Source organism: Mirounga leonina, unplaced genomic scaffold (genome assembly GCF_011800145.1).
Source record: "Mirounga leonina isolate KUSES-001 unplaced genomic scaffold, KU_Mleo_1.0 Mir_151, whole genome shotgun sequence".
Taxonomy (NCBI): domain Eukaryota; kingdom Metazoa; phylum Chordata; class Mammalia; order Carnivora; family Phocidae; genus Mirounga; species Mirounga leonina.
Window position 1 is genome coordinate 19,229,821 of NW_023270377.1, and position 25,167 is coordinate 19,254,987.

Sequence of the window (25,167 nt, forward strand, 5' to 3'; positions counted from 1 at the left end):
GGTCTCTCCTTTTCTTCTCCTTGCATTCAGTTTTTATAGGACTGTCAGTGCATTTGCTGGGGAAAAATTCTGGGGCTCCCAGAGGCAGTCAGGGAGTTGGGGTACTTAGGGGTGTATTGGGAAGGTAAAGGGAAGTATGGCTTGGACCACAGCCAGTGACTGGACAATTCAGAATTTCCACAGCCGTGTGCTTGGGGAAAACACTTGGCAAAGTTACAGCCTGAAATATATAAGCCTAGCTTTTTAGCCTCCAGGGCCTCAAACTGTTTATGTTCCCTTCCCCTGGAAGCCTCAGGCTAGCTTTAGCCTCAGGCTAGCTGGCCCAGAGGAACTGGGCTTTCACCTGCAGGCTCTGGACCCCCCGAATAGTTAGAAGGCCTCTTGGGCTATCAGCCTCTCAGGGAGCAGCCTCCACTGCTGGTAGAATTAACGTTGTGACTGGAGGCCTCCATACATTCTAGAGAAGGAGGATCTACCTTCTCCAGGAGATTAGCGAGAGGACAAGCGTGCCAGGTTTTCTGTGATCTTTGCTCTCAGCTGAGTAGTTGGGGAGGGAACCAGCTACAAAGACACCATGACGGTTGCCTCAGTAATCCCTTTTGAAACTCACTCATCAGAATGAGAGGAGAAAAGATGAGTAATCAACAAAGTAGAAAATGTTTCCCAAGGTCAGGACCCTGGCTCCTGTGTTTGAGTATCTTGCCTAAAAGCCTCCTTTTGCCCCTCCAGTTAAAACATTAAATGGTAGAGGGAAGGGATCCAGAGCTTCTTGGCTGTCAGAGTGGTGAGCCACCATCCATTGGGTCCCCATCCACTGGGTCCCCACGGGCAGTAGAGACATTCAGTACTCACTTTTTATGCATGTACACCCTTTGTCTTTGGATTAGAGCCATGGGAGTAGTTCTGGCCAATGGCTGTCATCAGAAATTATCTATGCTACTTCTGGGCCAATGCAGTGAAGAGCCACTGTGCCACCTCCATCTCCTTTTCCTCTGCCGGGGCGACTTAGAAAGGAGTATGCTGAGATGGAGAGGCAACTAGATCCCTGAGTCATTGATTGGAGGAAAACCCCTACCAAGCCACCTTGGACTTCCAGTCAGTGAGAATTAAATTTTTGTTGTGTTAAGACAACAAGATTAGGAGTTGGTCTGTGCCAATCACCAGCAATAATTATCCTAATAGGTTGGTGTTGGGCTGGTTGTTTCCAGGGAAAGTACTCTAGCAAGCAAAGGCTATTCTCCAGAAGAGCTGATGGAAGCCTGTCTCTGCCTAGTCTTGCACTGCCTCCACAAGTTTTTGCAAGCTTCCTTTGTGGGAGCCTGGAGTACTAACCAATCCCAAAAGGACATCTCTGGATTGCTGAGGTCCCTGAAGCTTGGTGATAGGAAAATACTTCCTCAAAATCCAGAGAGCTCTTACTGAATCTATCAACATTCTGGCTGCACCAGCCACAACCAATGGATCTGATTGCTTTGATTCAGTCAACAAATATTTCCTAGGTACCTACAAAGATCCAGACAGTCTTCTGGGAGCTGGCATATATAGTGGCATCTCACCTCCTTCATGGCCCTGCTCCCATCCTCCTAAGATGGTGATTATATAACATTATGGAAGGCGCATACTCAGGAACTAAGCTAGGTGCCGAACCATAGCAAGGACCTTCTCCAACTTCTCAAGAACCCATTAGGTAAGAATTCTTCTCTTGCTCTTAGAGATAAGGAGCCTGACTTCCAGAGAGCCTCCAGGTGACAAGGCCAGGAAGTGCAGAGACTTCCCAGCTCCCAGACTCCTTAGCTTTTGTACTCTTCTCACATACATGGGTATTCTAAGATTCCTTCCCAGATTAGTCACATGAGATTCTTGGGATGTTCTCTCCATGGTCAACTTTGTCCAGTAGGCAGAGACCTTTCTTACTGGTCATGGGATAGCTGACTCAGATTCTGGCCCAAGAATCATGAAGTATGTTTTTAAGAGACATGGATATACACCCATAGAGTCAGACATAGGACAGGGTTTGGAGGAAATCTGGATGGTCCCTTGCATTCTTCTGTGATTATAGCATACCTTCCTGCTCTTTCCATTCCCCCCCCATTAGCATATTTATTGAGGAAGAGATGGATGCTATCATCCTTTTGGATGTCTCTTTTCTATGGTCTTACCTCGTTGGCTGGCAGGGAGATTTTGTTTTCCATTCTAAGTGCATTTTCTTTGATTTAGACTTTAGTAAAGAAGGAGAGTAACTGTGAATTAATCCATCAAAGGATTGCTATAAAATATGTCTGTGGCCCTGGTGTGAAGTTTTAATAATAATGATTACTGGATCAGGGATGGGGAGAAAGGTGGGAATTAAAAGAAATTTTCTAAAGTCAAAATGCATATTCTTCGAGTCAGAATGCAAGAGAAGGGAATAGACCCAAGACGTGGACTAAGGAGTCATCTTTTTCCAGAGCCAAAGAAATTGCCAACTCAGTAAAACATTGCCTTTGATGCTTTTGCTGTAGGGACTTTCTCTTTAATGGGGGGGGGTAATTAATTATCATCATCCACTCTTACTTAGTAATAATTCTTTTATAGGCACTTGGGCATTCCACTTGCATGCCATTGTCTAATATCTAGGCTGGAGGGAAGTGGTTCTTGGGTGGATGAAAATTGCATCCCTGGAGAGCTTCTGCCTTGGGGCACATTCTCCCTAAAACTCTGTGACTCACCAGGTATATGGAGCTTTGAGAGCTAGGCATTTTTTGCAAGGCCTGTGGAACCCTGGGTCATCATATTCGGGATGGCCTGAGGGAGTGGGAAAGAGTGGACATGACCCTGTTCTTGCTCAGGAGGCAGAAGAACACCATGAGACCCTTGATGATTACTGAACAGTCATCCATGATGTGCTGGCTTCAATTCCATCTCTGTTCTACCCGAACAACACTGGGCAGATGACTTCCTGGGCTGAGCCCTCCAACCTGAACCAGGCATAACATGTGCTTCTTCTCCTGACCTCACTCAGCTGTTCACAAAGGTGACTGAGCTCATCCAGAGGCTGAGAGTGACAGAGCTCTTCAAGGACAGGTGCAAAATAAATAGAAGCTATTAAGGTTGACCTCATGATGATTACATGCCTCGAACCAGTGTTGTAGCAACCTGCCCCTGTGCTCATGGCCTTTTCTCTGGTTACTTTTTTGGCTGAGAGTTTGTTCTTTATCATGAAGGTGGATGGTGGGAGGCAGGACAGGGAGTGGGAACTGACATTTAGAGGGTGTCTCAACCGGTCCAGTACTTTGCCAGGGCACTTCATCTGTGTTTCCTTGCTGAATTTTCACCACTGCTCTTAAGGTCATACCACTTGATTTACAGACAGAGAAAGTGGGGTTCAGAGAAGTTAAATGCCATGCTCAAGATCACACGGTCAAAGCTGGTGTCCATGGGGCCCGGAAGCTGGGTTGTTTCCACTCTGCAAGACCACCTTTTAGGTGGAAAAGTAAGGGAAAGAGGGAGTCAAAGCCAGGAGGAGAATGAAGTCAGCTTCACCATCCCTGTTCTTCCCATCTTTCTTATTGTTTCTTTAGGATTTATTTATTTATTTTAGAGAAAGTGAGAGAGAGTGAGAGGAAGAGAGAAGAGAGAAAGAAAGAGAGCGAGTGGGGTCAAGGGCAGAGGGAGAGGAAGAGAATTCCAAGCAGACTCAGAGCTGAACCCGGAGCTGGACTTGGGGCTCAGTCCCAGGACACTGAGATCATGACCTGAGCCGAAACCAAAAGTTGGATGCTTAACCAACTGAGCCACTCAAGTGCCCCTCTCTCTGTCTTATTCCATGCCTCCCTCTTTCTAACTTAAACTGTGTCCATCCCCATCAGACATGGTGAAATGTCATGGCTGACTGTCTCCAGTTCTGCCCTGCATTCCTGATGGCAACATCCCCTTCCCCTCACTCTGCCCCTCTAGCTGCAGCTAGGAGCAGTGCCTGCTCACCCCCCTCTTCCAGGGATAGAGCACCCTCCTCCCCTCTCCTTGCTGCTGCCCCACCCAGAGCCTCGCCCTGGCTCCTAGACTTGCCAGGTTCCTGGCGACAGGGAAATCAGAGGAGGAACACGGGCTGCCAGGTCGTGTCAGGTACCTGGGACCCATCTGGGGAGATAAATGGAGTGCACTTTCTACGTTTTCTGGACCACTGAGAAGATGGAATTCCAGAGATAAAGTTCCCTCCTTCTCCCCACTGTTGGCTCTTCCTTATAAAGCCTGTTGATTTCAGTCTTTGAAAGGGGGTGGAGAGGGACCTTCAGGAGGGCAATGCTGCAGATGCTCCACAGGGCAGCCCAGAAGCCACACACTTGGTGCTCAGTTCTGGAAAGCACCTGTTACTCTTTGTCTCTCCTCTTTAACTTCCATGCACGGCGTTTTCCCAGCTGAAATGTGGTAAGAGAAATAGTAGCTAAGGAGCCAGTACTAAACAGAGAGAAATGCTTTGTGCCTGAGAAATTGCTAATCTGTGTTCCAGCTTCTATGGGGATGGAACTGAAATGAAAGATGAGGTGTGTGTGCATGTAAGAGAGAAGGATGGATCACTGGAGTCAGATATTAAGAAGAACTTCCAACTTGGGAAGGGTATGATGTTAGGGCTAGAGGTAGAAGAAAAAGAAGGTCATTTCTAATAGAGGTCTCAGCTCGGGGGAGAACTCAGAGGAAGGGGGTGCATTCGGAGGATAGCTTCTGGGCCAGGTGGTTTGATGGGAGATCAAATAAGGCACAGGCCACCACTAGGACCCCAGAGCCTGAAGGCATCATCCGGAGCAGAGTACATTCTGGACTGGGTGTCCCTTCCTTTTCGATTACAATATCATTACCGTCATCTAAATAGGTGAGCTCCTTTATCTTGCAGGCCATGGAAGCAAATTCATACACCAGAGCAGAGCTCTTGGCTCAAATGCTTTTCTAACCTCTTAAATTCACATCATTTCTAATCTCCCAGATCCAGACGGCATAGTGGTGATCTCATGAGAAAACACTTCATATACTCTTTGTCTATGGCCACGTAACTAGCAATGGAAGCTGACTGCGTACACACTCCCTGCCTCTCCTCGTGATGCATTCACTGAAGGGTCTTCCTGAGCATCGTCTTGTATTAATCACCACAAACAGAATTCTATTTGGTGGAAGAAGCTAAAGAGATTAAGCAATCTGCTTACACCCCGAGAATCACTGAGGAACAGAGCTGGGGTGCAAACCTGAGCACCCCAGTTCTAAGACCTGTGCTTTGAACCTGACCATTGGAGACTTCCTCCCTTTTGAGAACCTACCCATCACATGACAGGGTTTCCACCTAGTTACATTTTGTTCTGTTATTTATTACTGCAGAGCAAACCACCCCTCAAACATGGTGCCATAGGATTTGCTTTCCAATTCTGAGCGTGAGAAATTCAGAGAGGGCACAGTGGGAATGGCTCTTCCCTCTCCATGATGTCTCGGCTGGGATGGCACAGATGGCTGCAGGTTGGAAAAGCCAGGCTGGGGAATCCACTTCCAAGATGGCCTCTTCACTCCCAGATCTGGTGCCTTGACTGGGATGGCTGTCACCTGGGGCATCGACTAATGGCTTCTTTCAGTCATGTTGGTGGCACAAAGGGAATTCTTACATGGAGACTCAGGGCTCCCAGGTGAGTGTCCTAGCGAACATGGAGCTGCACCCCTTATAATTCACCTTGGAAATCACTTCACCTTCCTTCTGTTATTTACCGCTGGCCAAGATGTCTCAGACTCAACACAGCTAAGGGGAAGGGACATAGTCTCCTCCACCTCTCAATAGAGGACAGTCAAAGCACTGGGTGTTATATGCAACGGATGAATAACTGAACTCTACAACTGAAACTAATGAGACACTATGTTAACTAATTGAATTTAAATAAAATAAGTTAAAAAAAATAAAACCACCATATATGTATTAAAACTCTGTGTCAGTCAGTGGGTTGAACACTTCAGATCCAACATATCCCAAGGCAAAAGTACTTGTCACATGTTTTTTTTTCTTTCCTTTTAAGATAACTTAACAGAAAGGGTTGAGATGGAGAATATGTGGGCCTTTATTTGCCTGAAGGCATCTTCTTCCTCATCACCATGGTGATGCAGTGGGGAGGCTATCAGCCCAGGACAGAAGAGCAAGTGAGCACCATCTGCCTGTGGGGTGTTGACTGAAGGAAAACCAAACAGCTCTGCCACCTTGGCTGTGGTTCAGATTCAGAATCAGCCCACCTGATTCAGCTCTTCCATTTTACAGCTGAGAAAGCTGAGGCCCAAAGAGGAGGATAGACTTGTGTAGAGCTGTGTGGTTCAATATGGCAGCCACTAGCCATGTGCAGCTATTTAAGTTGAAATGAACTAAAATTAAAAACATAGTTCCTCCGTCACATTGCAAGTGCTCTCCAGCTACGTGTGGCTGGTGGCTACTGTATTGGATAGTGTAGTTATAGAGCATTCCTATTGCAGAAAGTTCTCTTGAGTGATGCTGTTCTAGAGTCATACAACCAGTCTAGTCTAGGGCTGAATCCTAGTCTACAGCCCTCTTCCTCTGTTGACCAGGCCCAGGAGTTTTCCGCAGGGAAGCCGCAGTGACTTGGGGCGTTGTCTCCAGGGGCTCAAAGCACATCTCAAAGAGCCCATCTCTTGTTTTGGCCCATGCACTTTTCTGGCTGACTCTCTGGTTAACCAGGTGCCAGCTCCAGGTGTGCTGAAAGAGGCTGAAGGACGGGGAACAGGTGGCCCTGGCGTCCCTGCTGTGGATGGGGAGGACATAGGAGATAAACTTTTGGCAGCCCCATGAGGGGCTAGCCTTTCAGAGTGGGGGTGAGTCCCCTTCCAGGGAAGGGAGGGTCCTCGTCCTGTCACTGCAGTAGACACAACTGCAACACCAGTATTCCTTTGGCTGCAGTCCTGGCCTGTCAGCAGGCCCCCAGCTCCTGTTCTTCAGCCAGACGGCTCTATAGTATCACCTTCCATCTTGGACGGGGGTCCTTCATTCAAGGGCCTCTTGGGTCTGCCAGCCTGCCCCTGCCCTCTTGGGGCCAACACAGCTGCCCTCTGCTGTGGCGGGGACAGAGCCACGGGCACCCTCTTCCCCATTCCATTGCCAGGCACCACCACAGTTTCTACGGCCCAGTGCCCATTTAAGGGCTGAGTGGCAGATGCCTGAGTCCTGGCTCCTGGCCCCGACTCCACTCCCAACCCTGTATGTGACAATGGTTGTGTCGGTTCATCTCTAGGGACTTCAGTTTTTCATCTGCAAAATGAAGGGGTGGGGGTTAGGTCAGTGCTTCTCAAACTTTACCTAAATCTCCCAGGGAAGCTTGCTAAAATGCAGTTTCTGATTCCATAGATTTGGGGTGGGGGCTGAGATTCTGCATTTCTAATAAGCTCCTAGGTGACGCTTCCACTGCCTCTCTGGAGTGCAAAGATTCAGGGCTCCTCTGTAGAACTTTCTGTGGAGTTAGAGGTGCCTTTTATCTGAGCCCTCTAATATGGTAGCTTCTGGCCACTGTGGGTGTTGAACACTCAAAATGTGGCTAGTGAGTCCAAGGAAGTGACTTATAAATTTTCTCAATTTCAATTAATTGACACTTCGTTGTGTGGCAAGTGGCTACCACCTTGGGCAGCATGAATAAATATTCTCTAAGATCTGCCACTGATAAGTGGTGTGAATTTGAATAGGTCACTTAGTCTCTTGGCACCTGAGCTTTCCCACTAGTAAAGAAAAAATTATTGTAAGGAATCACTCTTTCTGTCTAACAGGGCTATTGGCATGGGGGCAGTGGTAAGTTCTAGAATAATTTTAGGCTGTAATGATCACTTACATCAGTGAAGCTTAGCAGTTTTAAATAATTAAAGCATTAGGTTTCCTTCACAAGGAAGAGGCTTGTTTTGAGAGACGGGAACATGTCTTAAGCCTCTGGATCTTTGTGTAGCCATCAGCACTGCGGTCCACTTGGAGTGCTAGTTATTGGGGTGACTCAGCTCCCTGGCCCTCGCCCCCAAGGCAGATTGCAGCCTCTAAGGGGATGAGAAAAGCCACAGCCTGCCCCGCTACCCTGAAGCCCTCACTATGAAACTTACTCCCTTTTCCCACTTTTACATATTCTTGAGTCTGAGTCAAATTCCCTGAAAAACAATTATTAGAAGGCCAATTTGCCAAATGATCAATTTCACCTATTGACTAATGTACCAAATTTACCAAATTGGATAGTGTGTAATATTTGACTAGACTATTTAGCCACTTTAACGGGAATGTCTTAAAATTAATATAAACGTCTCATTTTTGTTATGAATGATGCTACATAAAGAAACATATTTTATCATTAGTAATGCTATTTCAGCATTTCATATGGGAAATTTTCAGTTTATGCTATTTATGTATAACTGTTTTAACTGATGGCTACTTTTGATTTTCTTTGTATGCTTTGGAATATAAATTTTAGTTTAGTTTAGTTTAAAACTGATTCATCTTGCATGTTTTCTAATTTCAAATTAAATTTTGGATTTTCTCGATATTGAAGGTTTAGTTTAAATTTAAATTTAATGCTTTTAATGCTTTTTTTAGTGCTTTTGAATATAAATAGAAAAATAAATTCAAGTGTCAAATTGCCAGGAGTACAAAAATTAAAGAATACATGAACACCACTGAAAAGTGCTTGATGTTTAGAGAAATGGAAAATAACATTGTGACGCAATAAAATTTAGCAGTGGTTAAAAAAAAACCATTCCCCACACATAAGGAGAAACTGAAGTCTCTTGATTTTGTAGCTATTTTATACAGAAATAAACAGCATCTTATGATAAGTAACATTGTCCCTTTTTGGCAAATCAGCTAAGCATCTCAAAAGATATTTTTATTTTATTTTATTAAAGATTTATTTATTGTGGACATTGCTGCTATGAACATTGGGTTGCCTGTGCCCCTTATTTTCACTATGTCTGTATCTTTGGGGTAAATACCACTGGGTGTTATACACAACTAATGAATCATTGGACACTACATCAAAAACTAATGATGTACTATGGTGGCTAACTTAACATAATAAAAAAATAAAGATGTATTTATTTATTTTAGAGAGAGAGAGAAGAGAGCAAGTGAGAGAACACATGAGTGGGAGGGACAGAGGGAGAGCGAGAGAGAGAATCTCAAGCAGACTCCCTGCTGAGCATGGAGCCTGATGCGGGGCTTGATCCCACGACCCATGACATCATGACCTGGGCCGAAACCAAGAGTCAGACGCTCAACTAACTGAGCCACCCAGGAGCCCCTAGAAAGATATTTTTAATTGGCAATTTGGGTTTTTGCCAATCTTCTTGCATTTTTAGTATTTTGCAGATAGTCAACTACCTTGATTTATTATTTCCAGTCACTAGTGGCCACATTTTAAAATGCAAAATGATTGCTTTGCTGCTTCTGAATTGATTCTTCCTTGACTATGTGCCTGGTTTTTGACACATGACTAATGTGACAAATCTCTTCTGGTCATCTTCAATGCCCTTCCACTGTTTTGATATGCCTCTTCATCTTGAACCTTTCTACAAACTGCTGGCAAGTCAATGTAAAATCTTAATTAAATTAAAATGAAAATAAGTTAACTTTAAACAGCAAGCAAAATAAAGCAGAATTTCAGATGTCATTAACGTATAATTTAAAATTTAATTCCACAGCAAAACCATTCAAAAGAAATCAGAAGTAGCTGGAAGAAAATTTCCACTTAAAAATTATAATATGCCAAAGAGATTTCCCTATTCCACACTGAAATTCAGGGGATAAATATTTCCATTAAACATCACAACATCTGAGTTTGGAAAATTTAGTGAATTGGTAATTTGGCAAATTTATCTTTCTAAGAACTGGCTTCCTGGGAATTTGTTTTCAGCAAATTGGCTTTCCAGAGAATTAGCTTTTACCAATTGGGCGTTCATTGAAATGATAGAATGAACTGAGCTGGTGGGTTTCTACTCCTTTCCACCCTCACTTCTGGATTTTTCTAGAACCCCTATTGCCCTTACCAAACTCCTGTGAATTTCTAACTAGCTGGATTTCTCAGGGGTGCAGATTCATTGAGGGCACTTAATGGCCAAATCTTTAGGAGGTAGAGGGAATATTTGTATAATTTCTTTGGGGCCTTTGGCATGCCAGAAACTCGGGGTTTAAGTCAGTCTGATGATATGGGTATGGTATTCTTGTCCTCTCCCCGGCTTTGCTTTGAAAAATGCAAAATTACAGAATTGAATTCCATCTAGGCAGCTAGAGGTAAAAAAATTAAGGCCCCTCATTTAGTTTTGGAGTCTAGAGTTTCACCTAGTCTAGAGTTTCTTAGCCTCCATACTGCTGACGTTTTGGGCCAGATACTTCTGTATTGCAGGGGCTCTCCCGAGCACAACAAGATGTTTAGCAGAATCTCTGGGCTCTCTGCACTAGCTGCCAGTAGCACCTCTCAAGCTGTGACGATTGAAAATGTCCCCAGATGTTGCTAAATATCTCCTTCGGAGGGGGGTAGTAAAATCATCCCTGGTTGAGAACCTCTGATCTACTCTCCCATCCAATCTATAGCTTTCCTTTAGACTTTACAGCATACACCCTCTGAATGCTGCAGGACACTGAGAACTCACCTTCTCACTTTGGTGTTCCTGGAAGTCAGCTTTACTGATGTTAGGAGAAGAGCATGGGCTTTGGGACATACCACCCTGGGGTCAGATTGAGTCTCTGACACTCATTAGGTGTGACCTTGGGCAAACTTCTTAAACCATTTCAGCCTGTTTCCTGACATGTCCTAATTCCTGCTCTATAGATTTACAACAAGGATTAAATAGCTATGTATATAAAATGTTTGGCCCTTTGGTGTGCTTGATAACTGTATTCCCTAGATTGGGCCCCAATCCCCCATCTTTAATTTTTCACCTACTATGATGAACCTTTGTGTCCCTTAAAATTCATTTGTTGAAATCCTAATGACCAATGTGATGGTACTATGAGGTCGGGCCTTTGGGAGGTGGTTAGGTCATAGGATGGAGCCCTCATGAATGGGATTATTGTTCTTATAAATAGGTCCCAGAGAGCTCCCTTGCTGCTTCTACCCTGTGAGGCCACCACGAGAAGTCAGTGGTCTGCAACCTAGAAAAGGATCTTCACCAGAAGATCCTGACCATGTCAGTATCTTATCTTGGACTTCAAGTCTCCAGAACTGTGAGAAATCACTGTCTGTTGTTTATAAAGCCATCCAGTCTGTGGTAATTTGTTACAGCAGCCTGAATGGACTAAGACACTCTCCCTGGTCATTGTCCTACACTTCAATGCCATGCAGACCATCAGATCTTTGGACCTTGTGACAGCTCTGCATTCAGCTGTTGCAGGTGGCATCCTGTGCTTGTTCCTTCCTAGCTGACCAAGCTCTATAAACCTTGATTCCTTCTCAGGCAGTCCAGAGACAACAACACATTGCATTTTAAGGGGAAGTTCATCATTAAGTCTGCATGAAGCTAGGCAGAAAGGAAACTTGAGGCTGGTCCCATGATGGAGAGAGGGAGCTCCTGAAGGCCTTGCCTGGAAGGTGTGCTCCTCCAGAGGCTGCAACAGTCACCACAGTGGGGCTGAATGCTCCCTCAACCTGTGTCCAGAGGAAGTGGAGATGAACCACTTAAATAGAAGCCAAACACCGGAAGCATTCCTGTCACCAGTGACACCTTTTTTTTCTTCAAGATTTTATTTATTTATTTGAGAGAGAGAGAGCGAGCGCATGAATGCGGGGGGAGGGGCAGAGGGAGAGGGAGAAGCAGACTCTCTGCTGAGCAAGGAGCCCAACGTGGGGCTTGATCCCAGGACCCCAAGATCATGACCCCAGCCAAAGTCAGAGTTCAACCAACTGAGCCACCCAGGCGCCCCCCTGTCACCAGTGACATCTTAGTGATGTATACCCCACGAGGTCTCAGGCTAGGAGACTATGGTCATGCTGCCTTGGGCATCTCTCTTTCCCCACCAGTTGCCTATTTGGAAATAGCTCCCAACACTTTCCACGAAGTATAAATGAGACATGAACCCTCAAGCCTAGGGATCTGAGAAGACACATGACCCCTCCAAACCACCAGCATTTGCTGAGCGGTTTTAAAAAGAGCATTGGTGTCAGGGAGCCACCAGATAGTCCTCGTAGGGGACTTGTAAACTCCTTCTCCTTGGGGAGGCCACTGGCTGGGCTCACCTCATATGCCCCCATGTGTAACCTGGATTTAATATAGCTCAATTGCTCTTGTCAATTTCATGTCTGGAAAATACAGGCCCCAGGTTGCTGCCTTGGGTCAAGGGAGGGATTCTGAGTCAAAGTACTGGGGATCCATCTCGCTGGTGCCAGAAAGATCCCCCAGTCAGGGATGGTAGGCCCTGGATGGGACAGTAGATGGAGGGGATTTTCTTCAGCTGATTGTGATATTATTTGAGAACATTTTCTTAGATGCAAGAGCTGGCTTTTGTTTCTCTTGATGAGGGAAGAGAAGTTGGCTCTAAATGTCTGTAGTTTAAGAGGATGGTCTCTCAAAGTCCCGTTAGAACCAGAATGAAATCATGGATAATGTTGGTACTTGCACAGGAGGGAGTCCTGCTTGCGGTCCCTGGAGCAGGAGAACATGTTAGCCAAGGGGATTAGACCAGATGGTTTAAGTATGGGGCCACTGCATCTGGCCTACGACTCTGTACAACTTACTCCTGGACAATCTCTCAATTTATGAGTCTGAATCACATTGAGCACAGTTGTGAGTCACCAGTGTGGATCCCTTGCAAGATTTTGAAGATAAAAGCTCCAAACAGGAGATTTCCCTGCACCCAGGGAAGTAGATCAGAACTGTAATTTCTAGGTCCATGAAAGAACATTAAACTGCTTTCTTTCTGGACATCTCTGGAAATGTGAGGAGGAGGAGAGAGGCAGTTTTAAGGTCTTCTCTTCTCTGTGATTTGACTTGGCTGATGAAGAGAGGGGAAAAGTGAGAAGTGGTCACTCCCATTGGAGGTACCCCACTAGGGGACTCTCTACTCTCTATGGAAGGCCTGTGCTGTGCTGGACCTTCTTTTTTTTTTTTTTTAAAGATTTTATTTATTTATTTGACAGAGAGAAACACAGCGAGAGAGGGAACACAAGCAGGGGGAGTGGGAGAGGGAGAAGCAGGCTCCCCGCTGAGCAGAGAGCCCGATGTGGGGCTCGATCCCAGGACCCTGTGATCATGACCTGAGCCGAAGACAGACACTTAACGACTGAGCCACCCAGGTGCCCCATGTGCTGGACCTTCTTGAAACAAACATAACCTCAATCCCTCCAGAAGTATTGAGTCTTAGGCTGGAAAGAATGTCTATCTAGTCCAGTCCCTAGTTCAGTTTCCTGCCTCAACTGTAGGGCTGTAACCAAACTTTTCCTTCAGAACCCCTTAGGTTGGGTTTCAAGGGTCTTTAGACATGGTTAACCCCCATTGTCATGACCTCAGAGGAAGTCAGAGAAATTAAGGATCTCAGAGGCCAGCCAGTTCAATGTGGCAGTTCTAAAGTTAAAAAACCTGAGGATTGGAGAAATGCCATGGCTTGCCTAAAACTGCACATTGATTCATGTCAGAGTCTGGACCATGATACACAAGTCTTCCCTCCTAGTCCCAGGCCACTTCAGTGGAATAACCCGCCTGCCCCGCCCTGCCCCACCACCATGTTCTCCAGTTCCACCAACTTAAGGATATTTCATTGCTTTTGTGGGTTTCACTTTTTTCTTTTCTTTCCTTTTCTTTCCTTTTTTTTTTAAGATTTTATTTATTTATTTGAGAGAGAGGAAAAAGCATGAGCGGGGGCGGGGGGAGGGTGGGCAGAGGGAGAGGGAGAAGAAGACTCCCTGCTGAACACGGAGCCTGATGCGGGACTTTATCCCAGAACTCCAAATCATGACCTGAGCCGAAGGCAGACACTTAACAGACTGAGCCACCTAGGTGTTCCCCCTTTTTTGCTTTTCTAAACAGCTATCCTTACCCCGATCAGAATAATGAGCCATGCAGAATAGTATCATCTATATGTTCTCTTTTCTCTTTATTTTTTCAGCATGTTACTTTTAAATTTTTTTTAAATTAAGACTTTTTATTGATGTATAGTTGTTATGTTAGTTCCAGGTGTATAACATGATGGTTTAACCATGCTACACATCACTCTGCTCACCATGAATGTAGTCACCATCTGTCACCATACAACATTCTTACAAAGTTATTGACTGTCCCCACAACTTACTTACTTGATTACTGGAAGTTTGTACCTCTTAATCCTCTTCACTTATTTTATCCACCCCCCACCCACCTCCCTACCCTCTGGCAACCAGTTTGTTCTCTGTATTTATGATTCTGTTGCTGTGTTTGTTTGTTTGTTCATTTGCCTTGTTTTTTAAATTCCACATACACATATAAGTGAAATCATATAGTGTTTGTCTTGCTCTGTCTGACTTATTTCACTTAGCATAATACCCTCTAGTTCCTGCCATGTTGTCACAAATGGCAAGATCTCATTATTTTTGCAGCCAAGTAATATTCCATTATATATATATATATGTGTGTGTGTGTGTGTGTGTGTGTGTATATGCATATATATGTCACATCTTCTTTATCTCTCTATCGATGGGCACTGATTTTTTTTTAGAGTTGTTTTAGGCTTATAGCAAGATTGAAAGGTAGGTATAGAGATTCCCCACAGACTCCCTGTCCCCACACATGCAGAGCATCCCCCTTGTCAACGCCACTCACCAGAATGGCACATTTCTTTACTGAGGATGAACCTACATTGACACTCAAATCATCCAAAGTCCATAGTTTACCTTTGGCTTCAGTGTTGATATTGTGCACTCTGTGGATTTGGACAAAAGTATAACGACATGTATCCACCATTACAATATCCTACAGAGAATTTTCACTGCCCTAAAAATCCTCTGGGCTCTGCTTATTTGTGTCCCTCCCCCACTCCTAGCAACCGCAGATCTTTTCATTGTTTCATAGTTTTGCCTTTTCTAGAATGTCATATATGTTGGACATACATACATACAGTATGGAGCTTTTTCATATTGGCTCCCTTCACATAATAATATGCATTTAAGTTGCCTCCATGCCTCCTTTTCGTGGCTTGATAGCTTATTTTTTTGAGGCAGAATAATATTCCATTGTTTGGATGTACCACAGTTCATTTATCCATTTACCTACTGAAGGCCATCTTGGTTTCTTTTCAGTTTTGGCAATTATGAATAAAGTTCCTATACCATCTGTGTGCAGGCTTTTGTGTGGACATAAGTTTTCACTTCCTTGGGTGAATATCAAGGAGTGTGACTGCTGGAATGTATAAGAGTACATTTAGATAGCCACACTTTATTGCAAAGTGGCTGTACCATTTTCACTCCAACCAGAAATGATGAGCATTCCTGTCGCACCACATCCTCATCAGCATTTGGTATTGTCAGTGGCCTGGATTTCGGCCATTCTAATTAGGTGTGTAATAGTTTCTCATTGTTGTTTTATTTTGAATTTCCCTGATGACATATGATATGGAGTATCTTTTCATATGCTTATTTACCATCTGTATATATAACAGACAGATGAAGTGTCTGTTAAAGTCTTTGGCTCATTTGAAAAACCAGGTTGTTCGTTTTCTTATTGTTGAGTTTTAAGAGTTCTTTGCATATTTTGGAGAACAATCCCTTATCAGGTAAGTCTTTTGCAAACATGCTTTCCAAGTGTATGGTTTGTCTTCTAATTCTCTTGACATTGTGTTTTGCAGGGCAGACATTTTTAATTCTAGTGAAGTCCAGTTTATAAATTGTTTCTTTCCTGGATTGTGCTTTTGGTGTTGTGTCTAAAAAGGCACCACCATCCCAAGGTCATTAGGCTTCTTTCCTATGTTACCTTCTAGGAGTTTTATGGTTTTTCACTTTACATTTAGTTCTATGGTTCATTTTGAGTTAATTTTTTTGTGAAGGCCATAAAATCTGTGTTTAGATTCATTTTTCTGCATGGGTGTCCAGTTGTTCAAACATCATTTGTTGAAGACACTAACTTTGCTCCATTGCATTGTTTTTGCTCCTGTGTCAAGTATCAGTTCACTATATTTATAGTGGTTCCTTTTTTAGTATTTTTATATTTATTGAATATTTACTTGCTCAACGACAGTCATTGTATATTGATTGAGCCCTATCTATGGGCCAGGGATGATGTTAAGAGCTCTGTATCTATTACCACATGTAATCCTCAAAGTAACTCTAAAGTACCTCAGAGTAACTCTAAAGTACCTACTCTTGGTATCTCCATCTCACAGACAAGGACAAAGAGCCTTGGAGAAATAACCTAACTGCCCAGTTTGCACAGTTAGACATGGATTTGAGTCCTAATTCTACCATTTTCTCCCTGGTACTTGAGTTGATGATGCTGACTATTATGTTATGCTAGATCTCCTACTCATTTCCAACTAATTCCAGTTTTAATTCAAACCAACTCTAAGATCATGAGTGGACTTAAGTACTTCTACAAGGTGGCCATTTGCACACTGGCTTGCAATGTTTTACCTTGCCTATATTATTTCTCTTTTCATAGGGACATTCCTGCTCTTCCAACCCCATGTGGAAATGAGCATGGCCATCTTCAACTGGGCTAGTTCTATTTCTTCAGGGCTGGAAAACACTTTGGGCCACGTGATGCTTATGGAATAGCTGACCCCAAGGTTAGATAAGACACATCAGCCATACTACTGTCAAAGGTGAAATATTTTTTTTTGTTATTTTTGTCTTCTAATTCAAAAAAGTGTGTTCTAAAAGCTACAAATCTCAATGCATCAAGTACTATGAGGCTTGTGGTGTATGATGACTACTCTGGATATCAAACTTGGAGTCATCAGGGGAGAACTGAGGCCAAATAGGTCACTAGAAGTCTTAGGAAATGTCTCTTAGGAAAGAGACATTCCAGATACTCCCTGACATGGCCCCAGCCCACCTCTCTGACAGTGAAGATCTCCTGCTCCCTCCCTAGATGCATGCTTCATTGTAGCCCAATTTAATCACTCACTGTTTTTTAGGTATGTTTCCTAGAAATTTCCTAGAAATTGGTCCCAGTGGTTTTTATATCTCTAGTCAGACATTACTTTCTCAGGGCACCTGGGTGGATCAGTTGGTGAAGTATCTGCCTTTGGCTCAGGTCGTACGTAATCCTGGGGTCCTGGGATTAAGCCCCACAGTGGGCTCCCTGCTCAGCGGGGAGCCTGCTTCTCTCTCTCCCTCTCCTCTTCCCCCTTTCCTCCTGCTTTTGTTCTTGCTGGCATTTTCTCTCTCTCAAATAAATAAATAAGAAAAATCTTTAAAAACAAAAAACATAAAACAAAAAACCCCATCACCCTCTCTGTGGAGCTTGCCCTGTGTCTCCAGCTGGAAGGAATTTCTCCATCCCGAGTTCCTCCTCTAACTTCTCATCACACTTGGCACAGTCCGCTTGGTAAAGTAGCTGTGCACAATGTGTCTTAGCTTAGCTAACCTTGGAAATGAGAAGCCAGTGAAGGATTCTAAGCAGCAGAATAAGGGTCAGATTCCTGTCTGAATGTTGTTCTGTTTTCTTATGCAAAGAGCTTGGCCAGAGAGAGTCTGACAGAGAGCAAGATCCGAAAGAGATTTCCTGACCTCTGGAATGAATTGGTAGAGACAGTTGGAGTAGATGAGGAAGCTCTGCGGTCTTCTGGAGTGCTCAGGGAACTACGAGTCTGGTCTTTCTGGCCTCTGGTTTCCCACTCCTTTGCCCAAGGATATGTTTCAGTTTAACATATCTTCTCCTTTTCTCTGATATACCTAACTACATGGGTGCCCATGTGTGTTCATGTCTTTGCGTCTGTTGGTGTGCATACCCATGTGTACTTGTGTGTGCACACACATTGTGTGTGTTTGTGCTGACCTGCTATTGTTGTCACCATTGTGACCAGTGTCCTGGACACAGATGCAGAGAGATAGAAAGCCTACAAATGACAATGGGTATAGTTTTGGAATGAATAGGGCTGGAGATTAGATGCTGATAAAGGAAGTCTATTTCTGCTTGGCTTCCTGAATGTCAAGGTGTTGGGAACTCATGAGCAGGTGACTGAGGGGGCAGACTGACCCTTTGACCTTGACAGCTTAAAAATAAGAAGATCTCTCTACCCATTTGATACTTGCATCTGTTTACAGTAGGTGAGGGCCATTTTGGTGGGAGGCAAGGGCATTGCCAGGATGACTTGGAGGGCTCTTCGGGGATGATTCACCTGTGATGCTCTCTCTTCAGCTCCCATGAGTGTGGAGTATGTATTATTATTGTAGCCATATGAAAATTGAGAACACTACATAAATTTGTGTTATTGAGCAAGAGTGGTTATGGTGATGTGGTATGTTTTCACATTTAACCTTGCAATTTCTCTGCACTTTCCCTGCTTTGGTTTATTTAAAATTATGGTCTCCTGTAGGAGTGGAGATAGAGGCTGGCTTAAAGGCAGGAGCCTGAGCCCAGAGGAGCATGGAGGAGAGGGAAGGGGGTGGTGGTGGTGGCTTCTCCCTGGACTTGGTGAGGACTGTGTGTGCTTGAGAGAGAACATCCTGACCTTATAAAAGAAACCCAGAGCAGACATGTGGCAGCTCCCGACTGAGCCCTCATCCCAAGAGGGCTGCAAATTAAATTAACAGAGATCTCGATTCTCTTTAAAACAGCCAGGGAAGCAAATTTATATTTATTTTTTCGTCAAGACTCAGTTTACATCCAACTAGTTTTCTTTGTGATGCTAAGGCCTGAGTTGTAAGATGAAAGTTAATTTCATTTGCATGCATAATATGGGGAGGGGAGCCAGGGATGGTAAGAGGAATGGAGGAGTCTAAAGCTTATTGAATATCAATGGAAAGATGCTTGCAGATATTCTTTCACTAAAAGAAAACTGGTATCCAGATTTAAGTGATTTGTCCAAGGTCACATAGAGCATTAGTGGTAAAACTGGCCTGGAAGCCAAGGGACCTGACTTTAATAAGGCTTTATTAGTAATCCTAAAAATTAGTTTTCTTATGGTCAAAACAGTTTTAAGAATGCCCTGAGTCAATAGACTTCCAGATTCTTTCTCTTTTTGTCTGTCTGTCTGTCCCCCTCTAATACACACACACACCATAAGTAGGAGAGAGTATACCCAACTTTAAATTACATTATAGTCAGAGAGTAAGCTCCCAGGTCCAGCACCACGTCAACTGCAGGCCACATCATTGGGAACAAAGAATCAGGTAGAATATGGTAAAGAAGAGAGGGGTCTGGGAGCTTTGGTGTAGCAGACCACAGATAAAATATAACCCCAGAGAGAGAAGTTTGCACTTGAGTGAAAACTAATAAGAACAACTCTGGGGCCAAGTAGCTGGGGAATTGAATGGAAGGCCTTGGCATTTCATGGGACAGGGATTGGCAGTGTGGGAAAGGAGTGTGGGAAAGGAGTCACTTCTGAAGGAGAGGAGGCCACCTGGCAGGGGTGCTTTTGGAAACTTGTTGGTGAAGGGAAGTAAGGAAGTGAGAGTATTCTGCCAAACAAAAGAGAATCTCAAAAATCAGGAGATATACCAATGCCTCCCCACCAGAAAGTGCCATCAATTAAAGAATCTACACTTTCCAGTACCAGCAGAAGAGGGTGCTCTTGAACTAAGAAATATTGTCAGTCACCAAGCACCATAATTGTGCCTACATATAACCATATATAAACTCTTAAGAATGAATAAAAAATCTCAAACAACACCAATACAAAGCAAATAAGGAAACAAAATATGAGTATCCAAACATTTCAGCAGATGTAAATGCTCCTATCAAAATCAAACATGAAGCAGAAGAAAACTGACATAACACCTAAACTCCATTAAATATCCTAAAACAAGCATCTGGAAATATAAATATAAAACCAACGTCCTACATCAGAGGTTTCAAGGTTTAGAATAGAAACAGACAAAAACTGGGAACATGTGAAGTAAGAGTTGAATGAACTCAGGAAAGAAATGAAGGAAAAGACAAAATCATCTTAAAAATAAAGGCTAACTCAAATAAACAAAATATTAAAAAAAAATAAAGGCTAAGTTACAAGGTACTCATGGGACAATAGATCTCACTGAAAATCTAAGAGACACTGAGGAGAGTCTGAAAGGGGATGACAAACAAGGAACGAAGCAAAAAAGAACACAGAGAATATAATTGGTAGAAGATAGGCCCAGAAGAATCTGCAAAGGAAAAACATTCCAATGGAAAACAACTACTATTTCACACTGTGAGCTAAGACAAATTTCCAAAATTAAAAGAAGACTTGAATTGGCATGTTTAAAGGCCCCACTGTGCTCCTAGGAAAATCAGCCTGGAATGGTGAAGTCTAAGACATATACCAGGAAAATATCAGATTTAAAGATGAAGAAAAAAAATTCTCTAGGTCTCCAGGCAAAAAGACCAAATCCTTTACATAGGAAAGAAAATCAAGTAAGCAGCAGACTTCTCATATAAAATAGAACAATGGAGCTGCATTTTCAAGAAACTAAAGGAAGTGCAATAGGAATATTTTCTCTCTAGATGAGCTCATCTCCAAGGATGAAGACTGTGACAAGCAGTGTTCTATGTGCAAGAGCTCAGAGATCACTTAATATTGTTCTAAAAGGGACTTACTAGAGGGTGAATATTATTCAATCAAAACAGGAGCAGGACAAGGAAATTTTGGCAAGCGGACTGAGATTGAGCATCAGGTATATTTTGGTGTAAATCTGTAGCAAACAAGGATGGCGCAGGAGTGTGACAGTATAACTATTACATATTCTGAACCGAGACAATACATTGTTGCATAGATGAGGGATGGGAGTGAAGGATATTATTTAAAGCAGACAGACCAATAAGAAGAGGCTAAATAAGAACAAATGGGTCAAGGGCATGATGATAGGTATTGGTGAAAAGCTAACCACTACAATGAAAATACTAACCTTCTTAAACACCAAAAGAAATATAAAATGGGGGACGCCTGGGTGGCTCAGATGGTTAAGTGTCTGCCTTCGGCTCAGGTCACGATCCCAGGGTCCCGGGATCGAGTCCCGCATCGGGCTCCCTGCTAGGTGGGGAACCTGCTTCTCCCTCTGCCGCTGCCTCTCTCTATCTCTCTCTCTGACTCTCATGAATAAATAAAAAAAAAAAAGAAAAGAAATATAAAATGGGCACAGAAAGTAAACCACATAGAGAAAAAAGCAATATGTACAATTTTATATAAAATATGAGTTGAGACCAACTACCTCAGTCATATTAATAAATTATATCTGTGATATCATTATAATTTATTAATAAGTTTATTAATAAATTGCAAAATACCCTCAGGAAATATGTTATAGTTGACTCACAGCAAAACTTAATTCTATGAGATACATAAGACACACTTATAACAAAGTGGTTCAGAAACGTTAAGCATCAAGGGATTAACAAAGATATTCCAGAAAAATGGAAACAGTAAAATAAATAGGGTATAAAGAGCTAATCGACATAATTAATAAGGTGAGCATATGGATATATAGCAAATCTCAAGCCTTGGTGATATAGAGAATATGCTCTCTTCTCAAAGCACAAGCATGGTGTTCACAAAAATGGTCCACATGTTGGGTCACAAAGAAAGTCCCAGTAAGTGCCAGAAGGTAGAAATTAATAACAAACTTAAAAAGGTCCTTCTACCTGGAATTTGAACAACAATAATAAATATTAAACTACTACTGGGCGAGAAGAGATATTTGAGCCTAAATTGCAGAATTAAAAAAAACCCAATTATTAGAATGAAAAATACCACATCAGAATTTGTGAGACACAATTAAAGTAGTAATCTGAGGAAAACCCACAGTCTTAAATACTTAAATTGATAAAAAAATTAAAATAAATGTATTTAATTTCCAACTTAAAAATATAGAAAAATCAAAAGATAAATCGAAAAAAAGCACAAGGAAGGGAATAATAAAAATGAAAGAAGAAATTAATGTGGAAGAAAACAGTAAAAAGAGTAGAGCCAACAAATGAATCAAAATTCTGGTTGTTTGGGGGAAAAAAAGTGAGATAGACACACCAATAGCCAACCCAATCAAGAAAAGAAGGAAAGCACAAATATACAAAATAAGGTTGTTTCACTAGTGGGAAACAACCATTGTAACAATGAAAATAAATCATAAGTAGACTACTTTGCAAAACTGTGCAAATACATTCAGAAACTATGAAATTGGTTAGTCTCTATAAAAATGTAATTTACTAAAACTAAAAATGATGCTGAAACAGCTGGGTAGCCATTGGAAAAAAAAATAAAACTAGATTGACACTTAATGCCATGTGTCATAAACTAAAAGGATGAGAAATCTCAACATAAAAAACACAAAATAAGGGGTACCTGGGTGGCTCAGTCCACTAAACGTCTGTCTTCAGTTCAGGTCATGATCCCAGGGTCCTGGGATCGAGCCCTGCATCAGGCTCCCTGCTAGTGGGGAGCCTGCTTCTCCCTCTCCTCCCCGCTTGTGCTCTGTCTCTCTCTCTCTTAAATAAATAAATAAAATCTTAAAAAAAAACAAAATAAACAATCACACCAGTACTGGAATAAAACACAGATGAATGGTTTTGTAACTTGAGTGTGGGAAAAAGGTTTCTAAATGCGGCTTAAAATCCACATGCAAAAAAAAAAAAAAAGGTTGATAATTTCTACTACATAAAATTAAGAAAAAATTGCATGGCAAAAAGTAAGCAAAATCAAAAGAAAAGTAGATCCCTGGAAGAAAATGTTTGCAACATGATGTATCAGAAATAAATGACTATCTCCCTAATGTCTAAAGTGTTTTTAAAAAATTGAGAAAAAACCCTCTCAAATCACCCTATTTCACAAAAATAAGAAAATGATCCTTAAACACATGAAAAGATGCTCAACTGCACTCAGAATAAAAGTAATACTGATTAAAACTACTTTTTTTCGCAGATCAAAATAGAAAGATCACAAGTTGGACCATCCACTGCTGGCAAGGCAATGGAGGAACAGGCTGTGCTGTGTGCTGGGGCTGCCATTAAAAACGACCACAGACTGGGTGACTGACCCACGGAAATGTATTTTCTCACCTTTCTGAAGGCTAGAAGTCCAAGATCAAGTTGTTGGCAGGTTTGGTTTCTTCTGAGGTCTCTGTCCTTGGCTTCCAGATGGCTGCCTTCTCCCTGTATGCTCACGTGGCCTTTCCTCTGTGCAAGCACACCCCTGGTATCATTCCGTGTGTCCAAATTTCCTCTTCTATGACACCAGTCATATTGGATGAGGGGTTCCCTTACTGGCCTTATTGTAACTTATGCACGTCTTTAAAGGCCCTATCTCCAAATATTGTCACATTCTAAGGTACTGGGGATTATGGCTTCAATATATGAATTTTAGGGGGAAACAATTTAGCCCATAACCCAGGTACATACATTACTGATAGAAGCTTTTTTTAAAATTTAATTTAATTTTATTATGTTATGTTAGTCACCATACAATATACATCATTAGTTTTTTAAAGTTTTCGTATAACACCGAGTGCTCCATGCAGTACGTGCCCTCCTTAATACCCATCACTGGGCTAACCCATCCTCCCACCCCTTTCCTTCTAAAACCCTCAGTTTGTTTCTCGGAGTCCATAGTATCTCCTGGTTCATCCCCCCCTCTGATTTCCCCCCCTTCCTTTTTCCCTTCCTTCTCCTAATGTCCTCCATGCTATTCCTTATGTTCCACAAATAAGTGAAACCATATGATAATTGACTTTCTCTGCTTGACTTATTTCACTTAGCATAATCTCCTCCAGTCCCATCCATGTTGATGTAAAAGTTGGGTATTCATCCTTTCTGATGCCCTTCAACAGATGAATGGATAAAGAAGATGTGGTCCATATATATAATGGAATATTACTCAGCCATCAGAAAGGATGCTGATAGAAGTTTATTTTTTTATTATGTTATGTTAATCACCATACATTACATCATTAGTTTTTGATGTAGTGTTCCGTGATTCATTGTTTGCGTATAACACCCAGTGCTCCATGCAGAACGTGCCCTCTTTAATACCCATCACCAGGCTAACCCATCCTCCCACCTCCCTCCCCTCTAGAACCTCAGTTTGCTTTTCAGAGTCCATCATCTCTCATGGTTCATCCCCCCTCCGATTTCCCCCCCTTCATTCTTCCCCTCCTGCTCTCTTCTTTTTTTTTTTCCTTAACATAAATTGCATTATTTGTTCCAGAGGTACAGATCTGTGATTCAACAGTCTTGCACAATTCAAAGTGCTCACCATATCACATACCCTTCCCAATGTCTATCACCCAGTCACCCCATCCCTCCCACCTCCCACCACTCCAGCAACCCTCAGTTTGTTTCCTGAGATTAAGAATTCCTCATATCATTGAGGTCATGTCATTCTCTGACTGACTTATTTCGCTCAGCATAACACTATCTAGTTCTATCCACGTCATTGCAAATGGCAAGATTTCATTCCTTTTGATGGCTGCATAATATTCCATTGTATATAGATACCACATCTTCTTTATCCACTCATCTGGCGATGGACACCTTGGCTGTTTCCACAGTTTGGTTATTATGGACATTGCTGCTATAAACATCGGGGTGCACGTACCCCTTTGGGTCCCTACATTTGTATCTTTGGGGTAAATACCCAGTAGCGCAATTGCTGGATCGTATGGTAGCTCCATTTTCAACTTTTTGAGGAACCTCCATACTGTTTTCCAGAGTGGCTGCACCAGCTTGCATTCCCACCAACAGTGTAGGAGGTTCCCCTTTCTCTGCATCCCCACCAACATCTGTCATTTCCTGACTTGTTAATTTTAGCCATTCTGACCGGTGTGAGGTGATACCTCATTGAGGTTTTGATTTGGATTTCCCTGATGCCGAGCGATGTTGGGCACTTTTTCATGTGTCTGTTGGCCTTTTGGATGTCTTCTCTGGAAAAATGTCTGTTCATGTCTTCTTCCCATTTCTTGATTGGATCATTTGTTCTTTGGGTGTTGAGTTTAAGAAGTTCTTTATAGATTTGGGATACTAGCCCTTTATCTGATATGTCATTTGCAAATATCTTCTCTCATTCTGTCTGTTGTCTTTTGGTTTTGTTGACTGTTTCTTTTG